The sequence below is a fragment of the Chrysochloris asiatica genome, unplaced genomic scaffold, assembly GCF_000296735.1.
Source record: "Chrysochloris asiatica unplaced genomic scaffold, ChrAsi1.0 scaffold00063, whole genome shotgun sequence".
Taxonomy (NCBI): Eukaryota; Metazoa; Chordata; class Mammalia; order Afrosoricida; family Chrysochloridae; genus Chrysochloris; species Chrysochloris asiatica.
The window spans coordinates 9,201,769-9,212,956 of NW_006408581.1; positions in this window are offsets into that span (position 1 = coordinate 9,201,769).

An 11,188-nucleotide genomic window follows, 5' to 3' on the forward strand; every position below is an offset into this window, starting at 1 on the left:
GCTATGAGTTAGAACCAACACAACAGCACTTAACAACAAAAAATGATAGTTGTTCCTCAGGAGAAAGACAAGGCTTTTCACTCTGGTGAGGATTTACAGCATAGAAAAGCCTAAAGGTTCAAGCTCACCAGCCTCTCCTCAGAAACCCTATACAGGGTTTCTATTAGTCAAAAATGACTCAAAAACACTTAAAAACAACAAGGGTCACTATTAATAAGAACTGTATGGTACATGGCAAATAACATGATATAATATCTATAATGCATATCATATAAATGCAACTGTCACTTAATTTATTGAGTGAATGGTAACAAATAAAAAGTAATATATGAATGATGGAAATTAGTCATAGGATTTGCTGTCCTTGGTGTTTCTTTCATCAGTTAATAGTAGTGGTATACAGCTTGTTTCTTTGGGTTTGTATTATTTGCAATCATTAGAAGCTAGTTTTTAGAGAATCCATTAAGGAGAAAGTGACAAATTATGAGCATTAATGGTAAAGAATGTGAGACGGACAATGTATTTCATAATGAATGCAGGAAATTACTGCATTACAACTGCAATCTGAAATAAGTGAGTGTAACATGTAATAGATAACCAAAACATATTTGCAAAGAAGAAATGTAGGCTATTATCTCTGAAAACAATAAAGAGATTAGATAGGAAACAATGAAAGCAGAGTTTTAATTATTCTGCTCAGTCTTGGGTGGATGCTAGAGAACAGCCCTCCTCTCACATCTCATCCCTAGTTACTCCCTTACATATTGTGTCATCTCTCCAATCCACTTTCATTTGCTTATTGCCAGCCCGGAGTGCCTGTCCTTCTTTCCTTCTCTCCTGCATAAAACAAATTCCAAAGACAGCAATGTCCATTAATAATTTTAATTCTTTATAAATCATTGGTTTTATACATTTCACAGAGTAGAACTTAAAAGACATTTTGTTTATTAATGTCCATAGCGTTCTACTTCATTACTTCCATTTATATACATGTATTTAAACATTTATTATGCATGCTCTCTTGTAATTATATATTTACATGTCTGATTTTTTCATTAAGCTATACTTGAGATCAGAAACAGCTGACTGAAAACCAACATATTACCAACCACTTACACATTACTAGCATATATTCATAAAAGCATTAGTTAAGGTTTACAAGTAAAAACTGAATATATGTCTTATTTTATGACATCTAATACTTAGGAGCCCTGGTGTGGCCCTGTGAGGTAATGTTCCAGAGTACAAAGCCATTTGAACTGAAAGGTCAGTGGTTCAAGCTTACCAGATGCTCCTCGGAAACCCTATACAGGGTCACTATGGGTTGGAACTGACTCAACGGCACTTTAAAACAACAACAATACTTAGAAAAGATTAAGATTTATATATGGAATTTCTACATTATATTGGAAAGAATTACAACAAGAAAACACTATTTCTATTAATGATGTAATAATGTATGATGAAAAATGTAATGTGTGAACATATAATAAAATATATTTTCCAATGAATGAATGCAGTGAAATTAGAAATAAAGTAAAGAAACTTATAAAGTACACCACTAAATCCTGAAAGATTGAAGTAAGATTGTTGTTTCAAAGTAAAATAAACTTATTCAAAGACAATGAAAGATACAAAGGATGAGTATAAAAAGAATTTATTTGAAAAAAATTAAATTAACAAATAGAATCCAAGAAAGATTTATATAAGAATATCTATGATAACTATCAGTTTGAACCGCAAGGTCAGCAGTTCAAATGCACCAGCTGCCCATCATAAACCCTATACTTAACAACAATGAATGATAGCTATTCTGAAATCATAATAAATGGGACAATGTTTGGCATATGTAAATACATTAAAAGATTATTTTAGAAATACAGTGTAGTGAAGCGTTACTAGAAACATAAGTGATAACCAATAGTGATATTCTGTATGTTTTGAAGGTAAGGTCAATAGGACATCATGACAAAAAGACTTCAAGTTGTGAGAAAGAAAGAGATCTCTCATGTGACATCAGAAATTTCAGCCTGAGCAACTACAAACATTAATATGTCATGAACTAAGAAGTGCAAGAATTTCACAATATGATTTTTTAAGGGTGAGAATACTGATGATGGTAGAATGGGGTAGAAATGATGGTGAACATCTTCTGTTTACTTGTCTAGGGTAGACAGTTAATGTTGTCACTTGAAAGTATGAACACAGAGGAGAATGTGATTGAGGTTTTGAAAGAAATGGGTGTAAAACAACTTATAAGGAAACTAGAGAAAATAATGAAACACAGAAATGGAACATGGTAACTATTGTTATTGTTGTTAAGTGCTGTCGAGTAGGTTTCAACTCATAGAAGCCCTGCATATTTTCCAGGAGCCTATGGTGAGCTTGAACTGCCATCGCATTTAACCCAAGCGCCACAACAAGTCTCCTATATGGTAACTAAGTAATATTAAGTAGGCTATACTTAGCCTACTCAGACTCTGCACATACTGGTGAATCCATAACACACCCAACTTTCTGTTTTTCCTTTAACTGCATTATTGTGAACTTCAAATGAACATTTAATATTACATGCTTGTTTTTGTTGTTAAGTGCCTTGAGTATGTTCTGCCTCATAGCAACCCTGTTTCAGAGGAGTGGCTGGTGAGCTTAAACTGTTGATCTTGTGGTTCAAACCAATTTTGCATTCTAGATTATTAACCCACAGTGCCACACCACAACTCCAATATTACATGATAATTAGGCAATATTAAGTATAAATTCAAAATTTACAATAATGTAATTAAAGGAAGAACACTTAGAGGATTACGAGTGTTTATGAATTCACTGGTTTGTTGAAAAGTTGTTGATGTTGGGACATTAAATGGCCTTAACTGGAAGAGTAGGAGGTAATAGGGCAGGGAAAACAATACTTTAATATGACAGCAATATTAAATCTGTAGATCCTCCATGACTTTTGGAAAGGATTATCCTTCATTAACAAAGTTAATACTAGATTTATGTTGTTTTCTGGTGTACCTTTATTTGTGAATATACCTGTGTATGCACATATGTTTGAAGAAGTTGAATCATGAGGAAGGAATTGTGCACCAGAATCTATATTCTTGAGAGGTCCTGCATCACTTAGGATCACTTAGGTGAGCAATCAGCTCTCTTTATATACATATATACAAATTTGTTGAAATAAACAAAATGTTTCATTTTAAAGCAAATGTAAAATACATAAATCTTGAATAGCTAGATGAAAAGTACATTTTTCTATTCTTCATTCACTTGAAATAAAGAAGATAAGCAATATTATTTTGAGGAAAGTACTTGTTTTAAGTTAAAGGTCACAATTTACTCAATAGACAAGGGAATTTCTTCTTCGTCAAAATTCGTTTTTTAAGCTTAGAGACCATGACAAGCTATGATTCATGTTGCTATGGTAGAGTGGCTTGTGATGAATCTGAATTTCAACAATGTCTGGTAGAACTAATCCAGAAAAGTAAGTTACAAACCTTGAAGTTAGATTGAAAACAGCTGTCATTTGGGAAAAAATTCAACACTGTTTGAAAAAAATGAATGACTTCTGCATCATAAGTGCATACTACATTGCATCCTAATTAACCTTAACTGAAATCAGTGCATGTTGCTCATTAGACTTTATAAAGAAAACAACTTTTAAGAATGAGTCTTGATTCTAAGTTATGAATTTTCAAGTTTAAGTTAAACAGCTTGGTTTTTATTAACAAAATAGTGTTTCTTCATTTGGTCATATTGGAAAATACTCAAAGAAAATGGAGAGGGGAAAAAAAGGTATTGATGTTTAAACCATATAGAATAAGCATTGAACTGCTAACTAAAGACTGACAGTTCAGATCCACCAGCTGCTTCTTGAAAACCCTATATAGGGTCACTATGCATAAGAACTGATATGATGGCACTACATAAAACAAACAACCAGAGACAAAAAAAACAAAAACAATGCAAAGTAGCTTAAATTCTAAGAATACCATATAAGTAACATTAGAAAAAGTCCGAAAGTTGGATTTTGTGACTACCTGATGACTTTAGGTTTTTTGTTGTTGTTGTTGTTGTTGTTGCTATGTGCCGTGGAATCGGTTCTGACTCCTAGCGACCCTATACAGGGTTTCCAAGGCTGTAAATCTTCACCGGAGCAGAAAGCCTCTTTCTAACTATCCTTAAAATCTTTCTATTTATATATTCAGATTTATAGAAAAAAAAAAAATGTCTGCATCAGTTATAAGCACCATATCAAAACATTTTAATATTTAGAGGAAGAAGATAAATGGCCCATAGTACCATCTAAGTAGAATGTACTTTTACAAAATATTGCCCAGAATTTTCCAGCATATTTCTATTACATGATTCCTAGCCTATTTCTGAGTTAGTCACTGTCAGGAGAAAATCAGAGGATCCTTAGACAAGTAGTTTTCAACCAAGGGTGATTTTGTCCCTCAAGGGATATTTGGCAGTATCTGGAAACACTTTGTCACAACTAGTGAAGTGCTACTGGCATTTTGAGGGTAGCGACCAAGTGTACTATGGAACATCCTACAATGCCCGAGACAGCTCTCCAGAACAAAGAATGACCCAGCCCAATACATTAGCAGTGCCAATGCTGAAAAACTTCAGATGAATCAGATTCACTCCTGCAGCTAAGATTTACAGCAGTTTCTTACAAGGCACATAGATTAATGAGGCCGGTTCACATACCTGTTGCCATTGAGCTGATTCTGAACAATGACATTACAGTGTAAAACGACAGTCTATAGGGTTTTATTGTCTGTAACCTTTATGGAAATAGATAACTAGATCTTTCTTTTGAGGTACTGTTGTTTGGTAAACTTTTAGGATAGTAGCCCAATGAAAATTGCTTGCTTTACTTAAGGACCTTCATAAGGAAGGAACTGATATATAAAAAAATACATAATTTCCTTAGGAAGAAAGTCAGGTAACAGTTCAGCCAGACAGCAACAGCTATTACCTCAACAACTAGAAATATGCACAATTTATGGTCCTGCAATCACCTTCCAGTAGAGATAAGGATTTTTACCTTTAGGGATCTGAATAAATTTTCATGATGGTGGATCTAATGATATTTTAATTATAGCTAGCTGATCATTTGATGAATGTGTTATAAAATGAGTTGATATTGAAGCACATTTAAAACAACACAAAGAATATGTCGTTTTCTTCTTAGTTCCAATAAAGTTTGACAATTTTGTTGAAAATGTGATAATATAGCTTTTTTTTAAAGCAATGTAATACTTTAAAATGTAAAACTGTGTGTTTGTGCTTACATGTTCATTTAAAGTAGAATGATGATTGATAATGCTTTTTTACAGGGAGTCTAGATTTTGACCTTCATGAGGAGGTGGACTTTTTTTTATTTTTGCTTTTTGAAAAAGGTTTTTATTGTGGATCAAGTGACAGTTCACAGATCATCAGTTTCACATTCAACAAATCATACAGCTTGTTTCATTACAATGGTTATCATCCTCTCCATTCAATTAACAGTACTTTTCTATATCCACTTTAGCTTTTTTTTTTTTTTTTTAAACACTCAGGCATATATAATAATCTACACTACCAAAGGGCACATTCTGCAAGCCTGCCTCCTGGCTGTCATCACTTAGTCCCTTTCTTTCCATGAATCTAGAGTCCTCAGCAGCTCCTTCTCTCCGTGTCCCCATTTCTTCCTCCATCTCTGATGTTGCTACCTCTCTGTATAAGGTCTCTTATTCTGCTTGTGCTCTTCTCCCTTGGTGGTCCTGGACATTGATTTTTAAAATGCCTACAATTCACAGATTTTCTAGTTTTTGTATATTATTTTAATTGATTTTTTTAAATAAGGGAGATTTAAGATATTCTGCATTAATTTTAATTTTAATAATCTAGAATTGTAATATTTTACTATGCCTAATTTAAGAAAATACATTTCACTGATGTATTTATAAAATGTAATTGTGTTTATCACGTGAAGTCAAAATACATTTTCTAGAACTTACTATTTTTGTTTAATTCTGGATATTAGTAGAGATATTTGACAGTCAGAAAAACGTCTTATATAATATATAAGAGAAAACTGTGGTTCAGGAAGATAAGACATTTTTTATAGATCTCACAACTAAACTGGTCAAGGCAAAATTATAATCTCAGAGCTGCTATTTTACAGCCTGTTGCCAAAGTTTACTAGTTATCTTTTTCAGAGGCACGGTAGGCTGTGTGAAAAGATGAGATGGAGAGAAATAAATTGACACAAGATATTACATTTGAGATATCCTGAAGATTAATATACACAGGAGAGCATTCTAAGTCCTTAACAATGCCAGTGATAGCAGATTTTCAGAACTAATGAAATCATTCCAATAATTTATACGTGATATTTTATACAAAGTCAACTAGTAAATTTAGCAATCATACCTCCCCAGGTTAGTGTTAACATATGAAATTATTATTTTTACATGACAGACAAATAACTAGTTTTCTTTAATTAGACTAGATTAAGAGAAGTGAAATGCTTTTGAAAATAGCAGTAGAAGGAAATGTTGTCTTTCATCATGAGCAGAATCATGTTAATGTCTTATGCTGTCTAGTTACCATGACAAATAGGTTGTGGTACATGCACACTTTAATTATTAACACTGAAATCTGCTGAAATTGAAGTATTGCTTTTAGTAAGAGCTATTACTGCTGAAATGACCCATTTAATGGTGACCCATGGTATCAAAGTATGTATTTAAATTGGTAATTAATACCTGTCCATTTCTGAAAATGTTAATGCAGGAGTTCAATAAAAGTGCTTACTAGGTCTCAACTACCACAGACATTATATTGACATATTAATATGTACTACTTATGTTAAACATAAGTAGTACAAAATCCTGGTATGGTGCTGTGGGCTAATGTGTCAGACTGCACAGTCATTTGAGCTGCAAGGTTGATGGTTCAAGCTCATTAGCTGCTCCTTGGAAACCCTATACAGGGTCACTATGTGTTGGAATCGACTCAACGACACTTAATAACAACAACATGTTAAATATTATATGGAGTTAAACAAGATAATAACAATAAAAATACTTTTTTTAACTAGCATATGAGGAATCAGTTACTAATCTTAGGTGATTGGTATACTTTTTGTCAGTGCTTAGATTTAAATTCTCTACACAATTTTTAAAAAATCGCAACCTACAGAAGACCAATAAACAATTCAAAGAAAAAAATTGTAATGAGACAGAGTGATACTGATGAGGGATTCAGGAATAATATGTGGTAGGAATATTATTCGTTCTATGGATACTCATTCCAACTTCTATGCAACAACTTGCAGTTCCACACCTATCCTATTATATACCACACCTATCCTAATACATACCTTTATAAAGAAATTGAATGTAAAAATCTATATTGTGCCAAATAAATGATTAATTCAATTGTTAATTGCTCTCTTTTGGTTTAGATTCATAGTGATCCTGTATAGGGTTTCCAAGTTCTGGTGCTACATTTCAGCCTCTGACCTTGTTGTTAGCAGTCCATTGCTTTATATTAATGGGTTGACACATCAGTACTCCAATTGATCTTTTAGTAGAACCAAAAAAAAAATTTTTTTTAGACAAGCATGTAGTGATAGTGCATAACCAGAGTCAATAATATGTGGTTTTAATACAATGGAGTATTATTCAGCTATTAAAAACTACTATTTTCTTAATATGATGTGGCATGTATGAACCTTGACAACAGTATATTGAGCAAAAAACGGCAGACACTGAAGGATAAATATGTTATAATACTACTTATAAAAATTATTTGCAATAGAGAAATGCAGAGAGATCAAAGTTATTATTGATTACAAGGAGTCCTGGTGTGGCATTGTACAATATGAGCTGGACTGTTAGTCACAAGGTTAGTGGTTCAAATCCATTAGCCACTTATTGGAAATCCTATATAAGCTCTCTATGAGTCAGAACAGACTCAATAGCACTTGAAAATTACTTATAGGCAATAGAGTTTTTGTTAAGGGTAATAAAAATTAGGTCCCAAAAGCATTGACCAAATGATTCGTTCTAAAGAATTTATTGTTTTGGTTGTTACATTTCAGTAATTGACTGGAGTTAATTTTTACATATTCTCTATGACATGCGTTTAACTTCATGTTGTCCGAGGATCATTTATTGAAGAGACTATTCTTTCTCCATTGAAAGTTCTTGCCAATCTGGTAAAAAATCAATTGACCATCACCAGAACTCAATTACTCAATTGAATATTTGTATATATATGTATATATACACACACATATACTAGGGTGAGTAAAAAATGATCTGTACCTAGTTGTGTTTAAATACCTGGCCATGTCCATGGTTGATAACAACGTTGAGAGTGTACATGAAATGTCTCTCTAGTAGGTGAGTGACAGTGGAATATGTGACAAATCACTTACAAATCAGCCATGGTTTGGCCTATGAAATAATCCAACTCAGACTTGGGTTTCAAAAGTTTATGAGAGATGGGTACTGAAACAACTCAAGGAAGAGCATAAACGGAAACGTCTGGATATTGGTAAACAAAATTAGGACTGATGGTTGAAGTAAGGTAAAAGTTTCTTTAAAAAATCATTGCTGGTAAAGAGACATGGATTTACCACTATGAGCCTGAGAGTAATTGGAAGAGTATGGAAATGCAAACACCCTCAATCACGGACCAAGAAAATGTTCGAAAGTCAACCATCAGTTGGAAAATTGATGCTTATAGTTTTCTGGGATTCTCAAGGGCCAATATTGGAACGTAAGTAGGTGACCCTTTTGGTTCAACAATCAACAGTGCTCCTTACACTGAGATGCTCACTGAAGCCTAGAGTATAGATTAAAAGGAGTGTTATCCAAGGACACTGTGATCTTGCATGACAATACACACCCACACCTCTGCCCACACTGTAGACATTATGCAAAAACTTCTTTTTGTGGTGTTAAAGCATGTTCTCGATAGTCCTGATCTTGCTCCATCAGAATGTCACCTGTTTGCTCCCCTAAAAGCTGCCCTTCCAGGATAGAGATTCACCTCTGATGAAGAAGTGAAGACAGCAGTGCTTTTGTGGCTCAAAGCTCAGCCTAAAACATTTTTAAATAAGGAAATATGAAAGCTTGTTGACCGATGGACAAAGTGTATTGGAAAGTAAGGTGATTATATAGAAAAATTATGTACATTTGTTTTTTCTCAAGGTTGATTAAAATAAATTCTATAGCCAGAGTGTGGATAATTTTTGACTCACTTGGTGGGTTTTTTGTTGTTGTTGTTGTTTGTTTGTTTGTTTTGTGTGTGTGTGTGTGTGTTGTTGTTTTTTTGTTGTTGCTAAGTACCATCTAGTTTATTCTGGAATCTCAGTTTTATTGCATTAGTTATTATATACCTTCATATTAGTACTATAATATTTTAATTACTATAAATTTACGATATGATTTAAATGAAAAAATGTGAGTCCTAGTTTGTTCATTTTCAATAATATCTTGACTAAAAGAGACTCAGAAATACCAAGTACATTTTAGCATCTTTCTATATGTGGTTATGAAACAGTCTGCGAACCGCAAGGTCAACAGTTCGAAACTACCAGCTATTCCGTGGGAGAAAGATGAGGCTTTCTGCTCCTGTAAAGATTTACAGCCTCACAAACCTTGTACTGGGTTGCTATGAGTCAGAACCGACTCCACGGCACATAACCATATAAGTATTAGAGTCCTGGCTTGGCGCTGTTTGATAATCTCTGCTTTAAAACATCAGTTTGAACTACAAGATTAGCACTTGAATCCCGACAGCTACTCCTTAGAAACTCTATACAGGTTTGCTATGAGTCGGAAGCAACTCAACAGCACTTAATAACAAAACCCAATATTGACCTTATGTACAAAGGGGCTTTAAAAGTTAATTTTTTCCATTATTTTTTAATTTCATTGTTCTATGGTTTTTCATAAGTCCCCTAGTATATGTTCTTGGTGAAAAATCTACTCAAGTTTTTTGCCCCTTTCTGATCAGTTGCTTATCCTTTGGGTGTTGATTTATAGAAGTTCTTTATGTATTCTAGATATTAATCCTTTATTCAACTTGCCTTTAGTATCTGTAACCTTTAGACTGGTTACTTGAAAAGGTTGGTTCTGTCATTTACTACATTTTTTTTTTTTTTTTTTCCTATGGGAGGCTGGACATATAAAACTACTGGTAGAATAATGGTTATTAGGCAGGCTGCTAACTTCAAGGTCAGCATGAGACAGATGAGGCCTCCTGCTCCTTTTCTGTTTTGTAAAGTTTTGTAGCCTCTAGGAGTCCTGGTGTGGAGCTGTGGGTTAATGCACCAGATTGCAAAGCCGTTTGAACAACGGTTCAAGCTCACCAGCCACTCCTCGGAAATTCTATACAGGGTCGCTATGCATCAGAACCGACTCGATGGCACTTAACAACAACAAACCCTATAATGGTCGCTATGAGTCAGGAGTGCCTCCACAGCATATAAACACTACCACCATGCCACCATACTTCCCTTTCTTCTATTCTTATTTTAATTTTGGTGAAATATATATGACAAAGCAATGGTCAATTTAACAATTTTTATGTGTAAAATGCAATAACATTAATTACATTCAACATATTATGAAGGGGTCTCCACTATCTATTTCTCACTATCCCCAGGATTTGCTGGTTTCCTGTGCTTATTTATTTGTTTGTTTGTGGAACACTATAGAAATTCATTTGTTTAGTGTCTTCCCCTAACTATATTCGCAAAGACGAACGTCTTGATTGTATAAGGACACTGAAGTCTCTGTTCTGTTACATTTGTAAAGTCAGTGTTTTGACAGAGATTTTGCTGGATGTTCAGTGTGTGTGTAGCACACCTTAAAGTCTTCATATTTTCTATGTGAGGCAAGAGCATTCTTTCAATACTTAGTTAAGCTTACTCTGGGTCTAAGTGTTTAGCTCGAGATGAATTTGTAGGGTCCTTTTTGTCATTTTTGAGCAAGCATTTTGCTGTGGACATGTTGGTGGCTTTCTCAATTTCCCTGTATACTTGGCACTTTTTTTGTAAGTTTTTTTTATTGTGAACTGAGTGATAGTTTACATGGGAGAACATTGGCTTTACATCTTCATTTCATTGCAATGATTGTAATCTCCATGCATCATAATTCAACAGTATTTACTT